At 40.4% G+C, this 18,088-nt stretch overlaps 12 non-coding genes across 12 annotated transcripts; 8 read left to right on the top strand and 4 right to left on the bottom strand.

Annotated features, from left to right (window-relative positions):
• Nucleotides 1–291: 291 nt before the first annotated feature.
• On the bottom strand, nt 292–363 carry trnah-gug (transfer RNA histidin (anticodon GUG)). The gene has a single exon. It is a non-coding gene; the product is annotated as a tRNA-His (tRNA).
• Nucleotides 364–2,043: 1,680 nt separating this feature from the next.
• Nucleotides 2,044–2,115, top strand: trnae-uuc (transfer RNA glutamic acid (anticodon UUC)). Its single transcript has one exon. It is a non-coding gene; the product is annotated as a tRNA-Glu (tRNA).
• Nucleotides 2,116–3,239: 1,124 nt separating this feature from the next.
• On the bottom strand, nt 3,240–3,311 carry trnah-gug (transfer RNA histidin (anticodon GUG)). Its single transcript has one exon. It is a non-coding gene; the product is annotated as a tRNA-His (tRNA).
• Nucleotides 3,312–3,517: 206 nt separating this feature from the next.
• On the top strand, nt 3,518–3,589 carry trnae-uuc (transfer RNA glutamic acid (anticodon UUC)). Its single transcript has one exon. It is a non-coding gene; the product is annotated as a tRNA-Glu (tRNA).
• Nucleotides 3,590–4,991: 1,402 nt separating this feature from the next.
• trnae-uuc (transfer RNA glutamic acid (anticodon UUC)) lies at nt 4,992–5,063 on the top strand. The gene has a single exon. It is a non-coding gene; the product is annotated as a tRNA-Glu (tRNA).
• A 2,878-nt stretch (nt 5,064–7,941) lies between these two features.
• On the top strand, nt 7,942–8,013 carry trnak-uuu (transfer RNA lysine (anticodon UUU)). The gene has a single exon. It is a non-coding gene; the product is annotated as a tRNA-Lys (tRNA).
• A 1,402-nt stretch (nt 8,014–9,415) lies between these two features.
• trnae-uuc (transfer RNA glutamic acid (anticodon UUC)) lies at nt 9,416–9,487 on the top strand. Its single transcript has one exon. It is a non-coding gene; the product is annotated as a tRNA-Glu (tRNA).
• A 1,402-nt stretch (nt 9,488–10,889) lies between these two features.
• On the top strand, nt 10,890–10,961 carry trnae-uuc (transfer RNA glutamic acid (anticodon UUC)). The gene has a single exon. It is a non-coding gene; the product is annotated as a tRNA-Glu (tRNA).
• A 4,349-nt stretch (nt 10,962–15,310) lies between these two features.
• trnae-uuc (transfer RNA glutamic acid (anticodon UUC)) lies at nt 15,311–15,382 on the top strand. Its single transcript has one exon. It is a non-coding gene; the product is annotated as a tRNA-Glu (tRNA).
• Nucleotides 15,383–16,507: 1,125 nt separating this feature from the next.
• Nucleotides 16,508–16,579, bottom strand: trnah-gug (transfer RNA histidin (anticodon GUG)). The gene has a single exon. It is a non-coding gene; the product is annotated as a tRNA-His (tRNA).
• Nucleotides 16,580–16,785: 206 nt separating this feature from the next.
• trnae-uuc (transfer RNA glutamic acid (anticodon UUC)) lies at nt 16,786–16,857 on the top strand. Its single transcript has one exon. It is a non-coding gene; the product is annotated as a tRNA-Glu (tRNA).
• Nucleotides 16,858–17,982: 1,125 nt separating this feature from the next.
• Nucleotides 17,983–18,054, bottom strand: trnah-gug (transfer RNA histidin (anticodon GUG)). The gene has a single exon. It is a non-coding gene; the product is annotated as a tRNA-His (tRNA).
• Nucleotides 18,055–18,088: the final 34 nt, after the last annotated feature.

Here is an 18,088-nt window from a genome sequence, read left to right as displayed (position 1 = left end):
ACTGATCAATGTGTATACTGTCACATGACCCAACCCTGAGCCTTCTTGTTTTATTGTTGGGTTTCCCCCCCCTGCGACTGGGTTCTACGACCAATCAATAATATGTAGATACTTTAAAAGCGATGAAACTTATTAATGTATTGATATAATCCACAAAATATTACATTTCCAAAGTTATGATTAGTCTTCTATATTTTCTGATGTATCTGTGACTGTGTTGATATAAATTTGAACTTCACTTGCTTGCAATGATGAGAACAATACAGCCCTCTGCCGTGTCAGGATTTCTCCTGCCGTGACCCGGATTCGAACCGGGGTTGTTGCGGCCACAACGCAAAGTACTAACCACTATACGATCACGGCGAGCTACCGAGGTGATATTCAGCTTTTCCTAAGTTGTCAGTGTAACAAGAATATGTAGTATTACTTACTTTATTACTCATTTTATAAGTATACTAGTTAAGGTGTTATTGCTTGGGTGGCGCAGTGTTGTGTGATGTAGGCCTATGTTTTCTAAGACCAACGTGATGCTGAAAACAGCTCCCGACACTGTTTGAGTGTTGTCAAGATCCCATATGGTCTAGCGGTTAAGTTTCCTTGTTTTCACCCAGGTGGCCCGAGTTCAACTCCTGGTACGGGAAAGCACTGTCTTTAAGTGTAACACACGTTGATTTTCTTGGATGATTTTGTTTGAATCAGTCACCCACTATGACTTGTACTCTATATTCCAATTCACGTGGATTGTCTTACTGGACAATCAAAGGACACAATTTCATCACAGATTCCACAAAATAACCTTTGAAATGTTATTATTAGTATTATTCCCTTCCAACAACGTGAATGCCAGACAGAGACTTAGTATCATTAGCAAACCTATGTAAAATTCACCTGCAGTCCCTGTCTTTGCTTGCGATGGTGTGATATTTGCTATCGCCGCCAGTTTCTTTGCTTTTGATTGATTTATTCTCATTACGAGTTTTGTCTGTTTTGTCGTGAGGGCGGAATTTACAGGAAGGCGTGGATCCTGGGTCTCCATTGGTCCAGCAGGTTTGAGTGACGGTTCATCCTGACCCAATCAGGAAGAATAACCCAACTGTTTTCATGAAAAAGTTTTGCTCTCGATTTTTTTTGCTTTCGATACATTTTTTTTGTTTACAATTCTATACATTTTGAATACGATACTTATGGCGCTAATTTGAGCCCATAGATTTCACGCATTTCATGAAATCCAACTAAATCGAACGCTTTCGAATTGCATGCAATCGGATTTCATGGAAATTTCAAAGTGTTTCGTGGCCTTTTATGCGGTTGAAAAGTGTCCAGTACTCACATACTTCGTTACGAAACGGAAGCTGTATGTCACCCTGGTACTTTTCATTTACTGCTATATTCTACTACTTGGCGGGACACCGATTAGCAAACCCAGTGCTCTCATTGGACAGTTTTCAGTGTCCGCTATACAATACCCATAATGTACTGATCAATGTGTATACTGTCACATAACCCAACCCTGAGCCTTCTTGTTTTATTGTTGGGTTTCCCCCCCTGCGACTGGGTTCTACGACCAATCAATAATATGTAGATACTTTAAAAGCGATGAAACTTATTAATGTATTGATATAATCCACAAAATATAACATTTGCAAAGTTATGATTAGTCTTCTATATTTTCTGATGTATCTGTGACCGTGTTGATATAAATATGAACTTCACTTGCATGCAATGATGAGAACAATACAGCCCTCTGCCCTGTCAGGAATTCTCCTGCCGTGACCCGGATTCGAACCGGGGTTGTTGCGGCCACAACGCAAAGTACTAACCACTATACGATCAAGGCGAGCTACCGAGGTGATATTCAGCTTTTCCTAAGTTGTCAGTGTAACAAGAATATGTAGTATTACTTACTTTATTACTCATTTTATAAGTATACTAGTTAAGGTGTTATTGCTTGGGTGGCGCAGTGTTGTGTGATGTAGGCCTATGTTTTCTAAGACCGACGTGATGCTGAAAACAGCTGCTGACACTGTTTGAGTGTTGTTAAGATCCCATATGGTCTAGCGGTTAGGATTCCTGGTTTTCACCCAGGTGGCCCGAGTTCAACTCCCGGTATGGGAAAGCACTGTCTTTAAGTGTAACACACGTTGATTTTCTTGGATGATTTTGATTGAATCAGTCACCCACTATGACTTGTACTCTATATTCCAATTCACGTGGATTGTCTTACTGGACAATCAAAGGACACAATTTCATCACAGATTCCACAAAATAACCTTTGAAATGTTATTATTAGTATTATTCCCTTCCAACAACGTTAATGCCAGACAGAGACTTAGTGTCATTAGCAAACCTATGCAAAACTCACCTGCAGTCCCTGTCTTTGCTTGCGATGCTGTGATCTTTGCTTTCGCCGCCAGTTTCTTTGCTTTCGATTGATTTATTCTCATTACGAGTTTTGTCTGTTTTGTCGTGAGGGCGGAATTTACAGGGAGGCGTGGATCCTGGGTCTCCATTGGTCCAGCAGGTTTGAGTGACGGTTCACCCTGACCCAATCAGGAAGAAAAACCCTACTGTTTTCATGAAAAAGTTTTGCTCTCGTTTTGTTTTGCTTTTGATACATTTTTTTTGTTTACAATTCTATACATTTTGAATACGATACTTATGGCGCTAATTTAAGCTCATAGATTTCACGCATTTCATGAAATCCAACTAAATCGAACGCTTTCGAATTGCATGCAATCGGATTTCATGGAAATTTCAAAGTGTTTCGTGGCCTTTTATGCGGTTGAAAAGTGTCCAGTACTCACATACTTCGTTACGAAACGGAAGCTGTATGTCACCCTGGTTCTTTTCATTTACTGCTATATTCTACTACTTGGCGGGACACCGATTAGCAAACCCAGTGCTCTCATTGGACAGTTTTCAGTGTCCGCTATACAATACCCATAATGTACTGATCAATGTGTATACTGTCACATAACCCAACCCTGAGCCTTCTTGTTTTATTGTTGGGTTTCCCCCCCTGCGACTGGGTTCTACGACCAATCAATAATATGTAGATACTTTAAAAGCGATGAAACTTATTAATGTATTGATATAATCCACAAAATATAACATTTGCAAAGTTATGATTAGTCTTCTATATTTTCTGATGTATCTGTGACCGTGTTGATATAAATATGAACTTCACTTGCATGCAATGATGAGAACAATACAGCCCTCTGCCGTGTCAGGATTTCTCCTGCCGTGACCCGGATTCGAACCGGGGTTGTTGCAGCCACAACGCAAAGTACTAACCACTATACGATCACGGCGAGCTACCGAGGTGATATTCAGCTTTTCCTAAGTTGTCAGTGTAACAAGAATATGTAGTATTACTTACTTTATTACTCATTTTATAAGTATACTAGTTAAGGTGTTATTGCTTGGGTGGCGCAGTGTTGTGTGATGTAGGCCTATGTTTTCTAAGACCGACGTGATGCTGAAAACAGCTGCTTATACTGTTTGAGTGTTGTTAAGATCCCATATGGTCTAGCGGTTAGGATTCCTGGTTTTCACCCAGGTGGCCCGGGTTCGACTCCCGGTATGGGAAAGCACTGTCTTTAAGTGTAACACACGTTGATTCTCTTGGATGATTTTGATTGAATCAGTCACCCACTATGACTTGTACTCTATATTCCAATTCACGTGGATTGTATTACTGGACAATCAAAGGACACAATTTCATCACAGATTCCACAAAATAACCTTTGAAATGTTATTATTAGTATTATTCCCTTCCAACAACGTTAATGCCAGACAGAGACTTAGTGTCATTAGCAAACTTATGCAAAACTCACCTGCAGTCCCTGTCTTTGCTTGCGATGCTGTGATCTTTGCTTTCGCCGCCAGTTTCTTTGCTTTCGATTGATTTATTCTCATTACGAGTTTTGTCTGTTTTGTCGTGAGGGCGGAATTTACAGGGAGGCGTGGATCCTGGGTCTCCATTGGTCCAGCAGGTTTGAGTGACGGTTCACCCTGACCCAATCAGGAAGAAAAACCCTACTGTTTTCATGAAAAAGTTTTGCTCTCGTTTTGTTTTGCTTTTGATACATTTTTTTTGTTTACAATTCTATACATTTTGAATACGATACTTATGGCGCTAATTTAAGCCCATAGATTTCACGCATTTCATGAAATCCAACTAAATCGAACGCTTTCGAATTGCATGCAATCGGATTTCATGGAAATTTCAAAGTGTTTCGTGGCCTTTTATGCGGTTGAAAAGTGTCCAGTACTCACATACTTCGTTACGAAACGGAAGCTGTATGTCACCCTGGTTCTTTTCATTTACTGCTATATTCTACTACTTGGCGGGACACCGATTAGCAAACCCAGTGCTCTCATTGGACAGTTTTCAGTGTCCGCTATACAATACCCATAATGTACTGATCAATGTGTATACTGTCACATAACCCAACCCTGAGCCTTCTTGTTTTATTGTTGGGTTTCCCCCCCTGCGACTGGGTTCTACGACCAATCAATAATATGTAGATACTTTAAAAGCGATGAAACTTATTAATGTATTGATATAATCCACAAAATATAACATTTGCAAAGTTATGACTAGTCTTCTATATTTTCTGATGTATCTGTGATTGTGTTGATATAAATTTGAACTTCACTTGCTTGCAATGATGAGAAGAATACAGCCCTCTGCCGTGTCAGGATTTCTCCTGCCGTGACACGGATTCAAACCGGGGTTGTTGCGGCCACAACGCAAAGTACTAACCACTATACGATCACGGCGAGCTACCGAGGTGATATTCAGCTTTTCCTAAGTTGTCAGTGTAACAAGAATATGTAGTATTACTTACTTTATTACTCATTTTATAAGTATACTAGTTAAGGTGTTATTGCTTGGGTGGCGCAGTGTTGTGTGATGTAGGCCTATGTTTTCTAAGACCGACGTGATGCTGAAAACAGCTGCTTACACTGTTTGAGTGTTGTTAAGATCCCATATGGTCTAGCGGTTAGGATTCCTGGTTTTCACCCAGGTGGCCCGGGTTCGACTCCCGGTATGGGAAAGCACTGTCTTTAAGTGTAACACACGTTGATTCTCTTGGATGATTTTGATTGAATCAGTCACCCACTATGACTTGTACTCTATATTCCAATTCACGTGGATTGTATTACTGGACAATCAAAGGACACAATTTCATCACAGATTCCACAAAATAACCTTTGAAATGTTATTATTAGTATTATTCCCTTCCAACAACGTTAATGCCAGACAGAGACTTAGTGTCATTAGCAAACCTATGCAAAACTCACCTGCAGTCCCTGTCTTTGCTTGCGATGCTGTGATCTTTGCTTTCGCCGCCAGTTTCTTTGCTTTCGATTGATTTATTCTCATTACGAGTTTTGTCTGTTTTGTCGTGAGGGCGGAATTTACAGGGAGGCGTGGATCCTGGGTCTCCATTGGTCCAGCAGGTTTGAGTGACGGTTCATCCTGACCCAATCAGGAAGAATAACCCAACTGTTTTCATGAAAAAGTTTTGCTCTCGATTTTTTTTGCTTTCGATACATTTTTTTTGTTTACAATTCTATACATTTTGAATACGATACTTATGGCGCTAATTTGAGCCCATAGATTTCACGCATTTCATGAAATCCAACTAAATCGAACGCTTTCGAATTACATGCAATCGGATTTCATGGAAATTTCATAGTGTTTCGTGGCCTTTTATGCGGTTGAAAAGTGTCCAGTACTCCCATACTTCGTTTACGAAACGGAAGCTGTATGTCACCCGGGTACTTTTCATATACTGCTATATTCTACTACTTGGCGGGACACCGATTAGCAAACCCAGTGCTCTCATTGGACAGTTTTCAGTGTCCGCTATACAAAACCCATAATGTACTGATCAATGTGTATACTGTCACATGACCCAACCCAGAGCCTTCTTGTTTTATTGTTGGGTTTCCCCCCCTGCGACTGGGTTCTACGACCAATCAATAATATGTAGATACTTTAAAAGCGATGAAACTTATTAATGTATTGATATAATCCACAAAATATTACATTTCCAAAGTTATGATTAGTCTTCTATATTTTCTGATGTATCTGTGACTGTGTTGATATAAATATGAACTTCACTTGCATGCAATGATGAGAAGAATACAGCCCTCTGCCGTGTCAGGATTTCTCCTGTTGTGGCCCAGATTCGAACTGGGGTTGTTGCGGCCACAACGCAAAGTACTAACCACTATACGATCACGGCGAGCTACCGTGGTGATATTCAGCTTTTCCTAAGTTGTCAGTGTAACAAGAATATGTAGTATTACTTACTTTATTACTCATTTTATAAGTATACTAGTTAAGGTGTTATTGCTTGGGTGGCGCAGTGTTGTGTGATGTAGGCCTATGTTTTCTAAGACCGACGTGATGCTGAAAACAGCTCCCGACACTGTTTGAGTGTTGTCAAGAACCCATATGGTCTAGCAGTTATGATTCCTGGTTTTCACCCAGGTGGCCCGAGTTCAACTCCCGGTACGGGAAAGCACTGTCTTTAAGTGTAACACACGTTGATTTTCTTGGATGATTCTGTTTGAATCAGTCACCCACTATGACTTGTACTCTATATTCCAATTCACGTGGATTGTCTTACTGGACAATCAAAGGACACAATTTAATCACAGATTCCACAAAATAACCTTTGAAATGTTATTATTAGTATTATTCCCTTCCAACAACGTGAATGCCAGACAGAGACTTAGTGTCATTAGCAAACCTATGTAAAACTCACCTGCAGTCCCTGTCTTTGCTTGCGATGCTGTGATCTTTGCTTTCGCCGCCAGTTTCTTTGCTTTCGATTGATTTATTCTCATTACGAGTTTTGTCTGTTTTGTCGTGTGGGCGGAATTTACAGGGAGGCGTGGATCCTGGGTCTCCATTGGTCCAGCAGGTTTGAGTGACGGTTCATCCTGACCCAATCAGGAAGAATAACCCAACTGTTTTCATGAAAAAGTCTTGCTCTCGATTTTTTTTGCTTTCGATACATTTTTTTTGTTTACAATTCTATACATTTTGAATACGATACTTATGGCGCTAATTTGAGCCAATAGATTTCACGCATTTCATGAAATCCAACTAAATCGAACGCTTTCGAATTACATGCAATCGGATTTCATGGAAATTTCATAGTGTTTCGTGGCCTTTTATGCGGTTGAAAAGTGTCCAGTACTCCCATACTTCGTTTACGAAACGGAAGCAGTATGTCACCCGGGTACTTTTCATATACTGCTATATTCTACTACTTGGCGGGACACCGATTAGCAAACCCAGTGCTCTCATTGGACAGTTTTCAGTGTCCGCTATACAAAACCCATAATGTACTGATCAATGTGTATACTGTCACATGACCCAACCCTGAGCCTTCTTGTTTTATTGTTGGGTTTCCCCCCCTGCGACTGGGTTCTACGACCAATCAATAATATGTAGATACTTTAAAAGCGATGAAACTTATTAATGTATTGATATAATCCACAAAATATTACATTTCCAAAGTTATGATTAGTCTTCTATATTTTCTGATGTATCTGTGACTGTGTTGATATAAATATGAACTTCACTTGCATGCAATGATGAGAAGAATACAGCCCTCTGCCGTGTCAGGATTTCTCCTGCCGTGACCCGGATTGGAACCGGGGTTGTTGCGGCCACAACGCAAAGTACTAACCTCTATACGATCACGGCGAGCTACCGAGGTGATATTCAGCTTTTCCTAAGTTCTCAGTGTAACAAGAATATGTAGTATTACTTACTTTATTACTCATTTTATAAGTATACTAGTTAAGGTGTTATTGCTTGGGTGGCGCAGTGTTGTGTGATGTAGGCCTATGTTTTCTAAGACCGACGTGATGCTGAAAACAGCTCCCGACACTGTTTGAGTGTTGTCAAGAACCCATATGGTCTAGCGTTTAGGATTCCTGGTTTTTACCCAGGTGGCCCGGGTTCGACTCCCGGTATGGGAAAGCACAGTCTTTAACTGTAACACACATTGATTTTCTTGGATGATTTTGTTTGAATCAGTCACCCACTATGACTTGTACTCTATATTCCAATTCACGTGGATTGTCTTACTGGACAATCAAAGGACACAATTTTATCACAGATTCCACAAAATAACCTTTGAAATGTTATTATTAGTATTATTCCCTCCCAACAACGTTAATGCCAGACAGAGACTTAGTGTCATTAGCAAACCTATGCAAAACTCACCTGCAGTCCCTGTCTTTGCTTGCGATGCTGTGATCTTTGCTTTCGCCGCCAGTTTCTTTGCTTTCGATTGATTTATTCTCATTACGAGTTTTGTCTGTTTTGTCGTGAGGGCGGAATTTACAGGAAGGCGTGGATCCTGGGTCTCCATTGGTCCAGCAGGTTTGAGTGACGGTTCAACCTGACCCAATCAGGAAGAATAACCCAACTGTTTTCATGAAAAAGTTTTGCTCTCGATTTTGTTTGCTTTCGATACATTTTTTTTGTTTACAATTCTATACATTTTGAATACGATACTTATGGCGCTAATTTGAGCCCATAGATTTCACGCATTTCATGAAATCCAACTAAATCGAACGCTTTCGAATTGCATGCAATCGGATTTCATGGAAATTTCAAAGTGTTTCGTGGCCTTTTATGCGGTTGAAAAGTGTCCAGTACTCACATACTTCGTTACGAAACGGAAGCTGTATGTCACCCTGGTTCTTTTCATTTACTGCTATATTCTACTACTTGGCGGGACACCGATTAGCAAACCCAGTGCTCTCATTGGACAGTTTTCAGTGTCCGCTATACAATACCCATAATGTACTGATCAATGTGTATACTGTCACATAACCCAACCCTGAGCCTTCTTGTTTTATTGTTGGGTTTCCCCCCCTGCGACTGGGTTCTACGACCAATCAATAATATGTAGATACTTTAAAAGCGATGAAACTTATTAATGTATTGATATAATCCACAAAATATAACATTTGCAAAGTTATGACTAGTCTTCTATATTTTCTGATGTATCTGTGATTGTGTTGATATAAATTTGAACTTCACTTGCTTGCAATGATGAGAAGAATACAGCCCTCTGCCGTGTCAGGATTTCTCCTGCCGTGACACGGATTCAAACCGGGGTTGTTGCGGCCACAACGCAAAGTACTAACCACTATACGATCACGGCGAGCTACCGAGGTGATATTCAGCTTTTCCTAAGTTGTCAGTGTAACAAGAATATGTAGTATTACTTACTTTATTACTCATTTTATAAGTATACTAGTTAAGGTGTTATTGCTTGGGTGGCGCAGTGTTGTGTGATGTAGGCCTATGTTTTCTAAGACCGACGTGATGCTGAAAACAGCTGCTTACACTGTTTGAGTGTTGTTAAGATCCCATATGGTCTAGCGGTTAGGATTCCTGGTTTTCACCCAGGTGGCCCGGGTTCGACTCCCGGTATGGGAAAGCACTGTCTTTAAGTGTAACACACGTTGATTCTCTTGGATGATTTTGATTGAATCAGTCACCCACTATGACTTGTACTCTATATTCCAATTCACGTGGATTGTATTACTGGACAATCAAAGGACACAATTTCATCACAGATTCCACAAAATAACCTTTGAAATGTTATTATTAGTATTATTCCCTTCCAACAACGTTAATGCCAGACAGAGACTTAGTGTCATTAGCAAACCTATGCAAAACTCACCTGCAGTCCCTGTCTTTGCTTGCGATGCTGTGATCTTTGCTTTCGCCGCCAGTTTCTTTGCTTTCGATTGATTTATTCTCATTACGAGTTTTGTCTGTTTTGTCGTGACGGCGGAATTTACAGGGAGGCGTGGATCCTGGGTCTCCATTGGTCCAGCAGGTTTGAGTGACGGTTCACCCTGACCCAATCAGGAAGAAAAACCCTACTGTTTTCATGAAAAAGTTTTGCTCTCGTTTTGTTTTGCTTTTGATACATTTTTTTTGTTTACAATTCTATACATTTTGAATACGATACTTATGGCGCTAATTTAAGCCCATAGATTTCACGCATTTCATGAAATCCAACTAAATCGAACGCTTTCGAATTGCATGCAATCGGATTTCATGGAAATTTCAAAGTGTTTCGTGGCCTTTTATGCGGTTGAAAAGTGTCCAGTACTCACATACTTCGTTACGAAACGGAAGCTGTATGTCACCCTGGTTCTTTTCATTTACTGCTATATTCTACTACTTGGCGGGACACCGATTAGCAAACCCAGTGCTCTCATTGGACAGTTTTCAGTGTCCGCTATACAATACCCATAATGTACTGATCAATGTGTATACTGTCACATAACCCAACCCTGAGCCTTCTTGTTTTATTGTTGGGTTTCCCCCCCTGCGACTGGGTTCTACGACCAATCAATAATATGTAGATACTTTAAAAGCGATGAAACTTATTAATGTATTGATATAATCCACAAAATATAACATTTGCAAAGTTATGACTAGTCTTCTATATTTTCTGATGTATCTGTGATTGTGTTGATATAAATTTGAACTTCACTTGCTTGCAATGATGAGAAGAATACAGCCCTCTGCCGTGTCAGGATTTCTCCTGCCGTGACACGGATTCAAACCGGGGTTGTTGCGGCCACAACGCAAAGTACTAACCACTATACGATCACGGCGAGCTACCGAGGTGATATTCAGCTTTTCCTAAGTTGTCAGTGTAACAAGAATATGTAGTATTACTTACTTTATTACTCATTTTATAAGTATACTAGTTAAGGTGTTATTGCTTGGGTGGCGCAGTGTTGTGTGATGTAGGCCTATGTTTTCTAAGACCGACGTGATGCTGAAAACAGCTGCTTACACTGTTTGAGTGTTGTTAAGATCCCATATGGTCTAGCGGTTAGGATTCCTGGTTTTCACCCAGGTGGCCCGGGTTCGACTCCCGGTATGGGAAAGCACTGTCTTTAAGTGTAACACACGTTGATTCTCTTGGATGATTTTGATTGAATCAGTCACCCACTATGACTTGTACTCTATATTCCAATTCACGTGGATTGTATTACTGGACAATCAAAGGACACAATTTCATCACAGATTCCACAAAATAACCTTTGAAATGTTATTATTAGTATTATTCCCTTCCAACAACGTTAATGCCAGACAGAGACTTAGTGTCATTAGCAAACCTATGCAAAACTCACCTGCAGTCCCTGTCTTTGCTTGCGATGCTGTGATCTTTGCTTTCGCCGCCAGTTTCTTTGCTTTCGATTGATTTATTCTCATTACGAGTTTTGTCTGTTTTGTCGTGAGGGCGGAATTTACAGGAAGGCGTGGATCCTGGGTCTCCATTGGTCCAGCAGGTTTGAGTGACGGTTCATCCTGACCCAATCAGGAAGAATAACCCAACTGTTTTCATGAAAAAGTTTTGCTCTCGATTTTTTTTGCTTTCGATACATTTTTTTTGTTTACAATTCTATACATTTTGAATACGATACTTATGGCGCTAATTTGAGCCCATAGATTTCACGCATTTCATGAAATCCAACTAAATCGAACGCTTTCGAATTACATGCAATCGGATTTCATGGAAATTTCATAGTGTTTCGTGGCCTTTTATGCGGTTGAAAAGTGTCCAGTACTCCCATACTTCGTTTACGAAACGGAAGCTGTATGTCACCCGGGTACTTTTCATATACTGCTATATTCTACTACTTGGCGGGACACCGATTAGCAAACCCAGTGCTCTCATTGGACAGTTTTCAGTGTCCGCTATACAAAACCCATAATGTACTGATCAATGTGTATACTGTCACATGACCCAACCCAGAGCCTTCTTGTTTTATTGTTGGGTTTCCCCCCCTGCGACTGGGTTCTACGACCAATCAATAATATGTAGATACTTTAAAAGCGATGAAACTTATTAATGTATTGATATAATCCACAAAATATTACATTTCCAAAGTTATGATTAGTCTTCTATATTTTCTGATGTATCTGTGACTGTGTTGATATAAATATGAACTTCACTTGCATGCAATGATGAGAAGAATACAGCCCTCTGCCGTGTCAGGATTTCTCCTGTTGTGGCCCAGATTCGAACTGGGGTTGTTGCGGCCACAACGCAAAGTACTAACCACTATACGATCACAGCAAGCTACCAAGGTGATATTCAGCTTTTTATAAGTTGTCAGTCTAACAAGAATATGTAGTATTACTTACTTTATTATTCATTTTATAAGTATACTAGTTAAGGTGTTATTGCTTGGGTGGCGCAGTGTTGTGTGATGTAGGCCTATGTTTTCTAAGACCGACGTGATGCTGAAAACAGCTCCCGACACTGTTTGAGTGTTGTCAAGATCCCATATGGTCTAGCGGTTAGGATTTCTGGTTTTCACCCAGGTGGACCGGCATCGACTCCCGGTATGGGAAAGCACTGTCTTTAAGTGTGACACACGTTCATTCTCATGGATGATTTTGTTTGAATCAGTCACCCACTATGACTTGTACTCTATATTCCAATTCACGTGGATTTTCTTACTGGACAATCAAAGGACACAATTTCATCACAGATTCCACAAAATAACCTTTGAAATGTTATTATTAGTATTATTCCCTTCCAACAACGTGAATGCCAGACATAGACTTAGTGTCATTAGCAAACCTATGCAAAACTCACCTGCAGTCCCTGTCTTTGCTTGCGATGCTGTATTCTTTGCTTTCGCCGCCAGTTTCTTTGCTTTCGATTGATTTATTCTCATTACGAGTTTTGTCTGTTTTGTCGTGAGGGCGGAATTTACAGGGAGGCGTGGATCCTGGGTCTCCATTGGTCCAGCAGGTTTGAGTGACGGTTCACCCTGACCCAATCAGGAAGAAAAACCCTACTGTTTTCATGAAGAAGTTTTGCTCTCGTTTTTTTTTGCTTTCGATACATTTTTTTTGTTTACAATTCTATACATTTTGAATACGATACTTATGGCGCTAATTTGAGCCCATAGATTTCACGCATTTCATGAAATCCAAGTAAATCGACGCTTTCGAATTACATGCAATCGGATTTCATGGAAATTTCATAGTGTTTCGTGGCCTTTTATGCGGTTGAAAAGTGTCCAGTACTCCCATACTTCGTTTACGAAACGGAAGCAGTATGTCACCCGGGTACTTTTCATATACTGCTATATTCTACTACTTGGCGGGACACCGATTAGCAAACCCAGTGCTCTCATTGGACAGTTTTCAGTGTCCGCTATACAAAACCCATAATGTACTGATCAATGTGTATACTGTCACATGACCCAACCCTGAGCCTTCTTGTTTTATTGTTGGGTTTCCCCCCCTGCGACTGGGTTCTACGACCAATCAATAATATGTAGATACTTTAAAAGCGATGAAACTTATTAATGTAATGATATAATCCACAAAATATTACATTTGCAAAGTTATGATTAGTCTTCTATATTTTCTGATGTATCTGTGACCGTGTTGATACAAATATGAAGTTCACTTGCATGCAATGATGAGAAGAACACTGCCCTCTGCCGTGTCAGGAATCCTCCTGCCTTGACCCGGATTCGAACCGGGGTTGTTGCGGCCACAACGCAAAGTACTAACCACTATACGATCACGGCGAGCTACCGTGGTGATATTCAGCTTTTCCTAAGTTGTCAGTGTAACAAGAATATGTAGTATTACTTACTTTATTACTCATTTTATAAGTATACTAGTTAAGGTGTTATTGCTTGGGTGGCGCAGTGTTGTGTGATGTAGGCCTATGTTTTCTAAGACCGACGTGATGCTGAAAACAGCTCCCGACACTGTTTGAGTGTTGTCAAGAACCCATATGGTCTAGCGTTTAGGATTCCTGGTTTTCACCCAGGTGGCCTGGGTTCGACTCCCGGTATGGGAAAGCACTGTCTTTAAGTGTAACACACGTTCATTCTCATGGACGATTTCGTTTGAATCAGTGAATCATGACTTGTACTCTATATTCCAATTCACGTGGATTGTCTTACTGGACAATCAAAGGACACAATTTAATCACAGATTCCACAAAATAACCTTTGAAATGTTATTATTAGTATTATTCCCTTCCAACAACGTGAATGCCAGACAGAGACTTAGTGTCATTAGCAAACCTATGTAAAACTCACCTGCAGTCCCTGTCTTTGCTTGCGATGCTGTGATCTTTGCTTTCGCCGCCAGTTTCTTTGCTTTCGATTGATTTATTCTCATTACGAGTTTTGTCTGTTTTGTCGTGTGGGCGGAATTTACAGGGAGGCGTGGATCCTGGGTCTCCATTGGTCCAGCAGGTTTGAGTGACGGTTCATCCTGACCCAATCAGGAAGAATAACCCAACTGTTTTCATGAAAAAGTCTTGCTCTCGATTTTTTTTGCTTTCGATACATTTTTTTTGTTTACAATTCTATACATTTTGAATACGATACTTATGGCGCTAATTTGAGCCCATAGATTTCACGCATTTCATGAAATCCAACTAAATCGAACGCTTTCGAATTACATGCAATCGGATTTCATGGAAATTTCATAGTGTTTCGTGGCCTTTTATGCGGTTGAAAAGTGTCCAGTACTCCCATACTTCGTTTACGAAACGGAAGCAGTATGTCACCCGGGTACTTTTCATATACTGCTATATTCTACTACTTGGCGGGACACCGATTAGCAAACCCAGTGCTCTCATTGGACAGTTTTCAGTGTCCGCTATACAAAACCCATAATGTACTGATCAATGTGTATACTGTCACATGACCCAACCCTGAGCCTTCTTGTTTTATTGTTGGGTTTCCCCCCCTGCGACTGGGTTCTACGACCAATCAATAATATGTAGATACTTTAAAAGCGATGAAACTTATTAATGTATTGATATAATCCACAAAATATTACATTTCCAAAGTTATGATTAGTCTTCTATATTTTCTGATGTATCTGTGACTGTGTTGATATAAATATGAACTTCACTTGCATGCAATGATTAGAAGAATACAGCCCTCTGCCGTGTCAGGATTTCTCCTGCCGTGACCCGGATTGGAACCGGGGTTGTTGCGGCCACAACGCAAAGTACTAACCACTATACGATCACGGCGAGCTACCGAGGTGATATTCAGCTTTTCCTAAGTTGTCAGTGTAACAAGAATATGTAGTATTACTTACCTTATTACTCATTTTATAAGTATACTAGTTAAGGTGTTATTGCTTGGGTGGCGCAGTGTTGTGTGATGTAGGCCTATGTATTCTAAGACCGACGTGATGCTGAAAACAGCTCCCGACACTGTTTGAGTGTTGTCAAGATCCCATATGGTCTAGCGGTTAGGATTCCTGGTTTTCACCCAGGTGGCCCGGGTTCGACTCCCGGTATGGGAAAGCACAGTCTTTAAGTGTAACACACGTTGATTCTCTTGGATGATTTTGACTGAATCAGTCACCCACTATGACTTGTACTCTATATTCCAATTCACGTGGATTGTCTTACTGGACAATCAAAGGACACAATTTCATCACAGATTCCACAAAATAACCTTTGAAATGTTATTATTAGTATTATTCCCTTCCAACAACGTGAATGCCAGACAGAGACTTAGTGTCATTAGCAAACCTATGTAAAACTCACCTGCAGTCCCTGTCTTTGCTTGCGATGCTGTGATCTTTGCTTTCGCCGCCAGTTTCTTTGCTTTCGATTGATTTATTCTCATTACGAGTTTTGTCTGTTTTGTCGTGTGGGCGGAATTTACAGGGAGGCGTGGATCCTGGGTCTCCATTGGTCCAGCAGGTTTGAGTGACGGTTCATCCTGACCCAATCAGGAAGAATAACCCAACTGTTTTCATGAAAAAGTTTTGCTCTCGATTTTTTTTGCTTTCGATACATTTTTTTTGTTTACAATTCTATACATTTTGAATACGATACTTATGGCGCTAATTTGAGCCCATAGATTTCACGCATTTCATGAAATCCAACTAAATCGAACGCTTTCGAATTACATGCAATCGGATTTCATGGAAATTTCATAGTGTTTCGTGGCCTTTTATGCGGTTGAAAAGTGTCCAGTACTCCGATACTTCGTTTACGAAACGGAAGCAGTATGTCACCCGGGTACTTTTCATATACTGCTATATTCTACTACTTGGCGGGACACCGATTAGCAAACCCAGTGCTCTCATTGGACAGTTTTCAGTGTCCGCTATACAAAACCCATAATGTACTGATCAATGTGTATACTGTCACATGACCCAACCCTGAGCCTTCTTGTTTTATTGTTGGGTTTCCCCCCCTGCGACTGGGTTCTACGACCAATCAATAATATGTAGATACTTTAAAAGCGATGAAACTTATTAATGTATTGATATAATCCACAAAATATTACATTTGCAAAGTTATGATTAGTCTTCTATATTTTCTGATGTATCTGTGACTGTGTTGATATAAATATGAACTTCACTTGCATGCAATGATGAGAAGAATACAGCCCTCTGCCGTGTCAGGATTTCTCCTGCCGTGACCCGGATTCGAACCGGGATTGTTGCGGCCACAACGCAAAGTACTAACCACTATACGATCACGGCGAGCTACCGAGGTGATATTCAGCTTTTCCTAAGTTGTCAGTGTAACAAGAATATGTAGTATTACTTACTTTATTACTCATTTTATAAGTATACTAGTTAAGGTGTTATTGCTTGGGTGGCGCAGTGTTGTGTGATGTAGGCCTATGTTTTCTAAGACCGACGTGATGCTGAAAACAGCTCCCGACACTGTTTGAGTGTTGTCAAGATGCCATATGGTCTAGCGGTTAGGATTCCTGGTTTTCACCCAGGTGGCCCGGGTTCGACTCCCGGTATGGGAAAGCACAGTCTTTAAGTGTAACACACGTTGATTCTCTTGGATGATTTTGACTGAATCAGTCACCCACTATGACTTGTACTCTATATTCCAATTCACGTGGATTGTCTTACTGGACAATCAAAGGACACAATTTCATCACAGATTCCACAAAATAACCTTTGAAATGTTATTATTAGTATTATTCCCTTCCAACAACGTGAATGCCAGACAGAGACTTAGTGTCATTAGCAAACCTATGTAAAACTCACCTGCAGTCCCTGTCTTTGCTTGCGATGCTGTGATCTTTGCTTTCGCCGCAAGTTTCTTTGCTTTCGATTGATTTATTCTCATTACGAGTTTTGTCTGTTTTGTCGTGTGGGCGGAATTTACAGGGAGGCGTGGATCCTGGGTCTCCATTGGTCCAGCAGGTTTGAGTGACGGTTCATCCTGACCCAATCAGGAAGAATAACCCAACTGTTTTCATGAAAAAGATTTGCTCTCGATTTTTTTTGCTTTCGATACATTTTTTTTGTTTACAATTCTATACATTTTGAATACGATACTTATGGCGCTAATTTGAGCCCATAGATTTCACGCATTTCATGAAATCCAACTAAATCGAACGCTTTCGAATTACATGCAATCGGATTTCATGGAAATTTCATAGTGTTTCGTGGCCTTTTATGCGGTTGAAAAGTGTCCAGTACTCCCATACTTCGTTTACGAAACGGAAGCAGTATGTCACCCGGGTACTTTTCATATACTGCTATATTCTACTACTTGGCGGGACACCGATTAGCAAACGCAGTGCTCTCATTGGACAGTTTTCAGTGTCCGCTATACAAAACCCATAATGTACTGATCAATGTGTATACTGTCACATGACCCAACCCTGAGCCTTCTTGTTTTATTGTTGGGTTTCCCCCCCTGCGACTGGGTTCTACGACCAATCAATAATATGTAGATACTTTAAAAGCGATGAAACTTATTAATGTATTGATATAATCCACAAAATATTACATTTGCAAAGTTATGATTAGTCTTCTATATTTTCTGATGTATCTGTGACTGTGTTGATATAAATATGAACTTCACTTGCATGCAATGATGAGAAGAATACAGCCCTCTGCCGTGTCAGGATTTCTCCTGCCGTGACCCGGATTCGAACCGGGATTGTTGCGGCCACAACGCAAAGTACTAACCACTATACGATCACGGCGAGCTACCGAGGTGATATTCAGCTTTTCCTAAGT

This window comes from Amia ocellicauda, chromosome 7 (genome assembly GCF_036373705.1).
Source record: "Amia ocellicauda isolate fAmiCal2 chromosome 7, fAmiCal2.hap1, whole genome shotgun sequence".
NCBI lineage: Eukaryota > Metazoa > Chordata > Actinopteri > Amiiformes > Amiidae > Amia > Amia ocellicauda.
The sequence above is the reverse complement of the archived record's forward strand: the minus strand, read 5'-3'. Positions and strand labels throughout refer to the sequence as shown.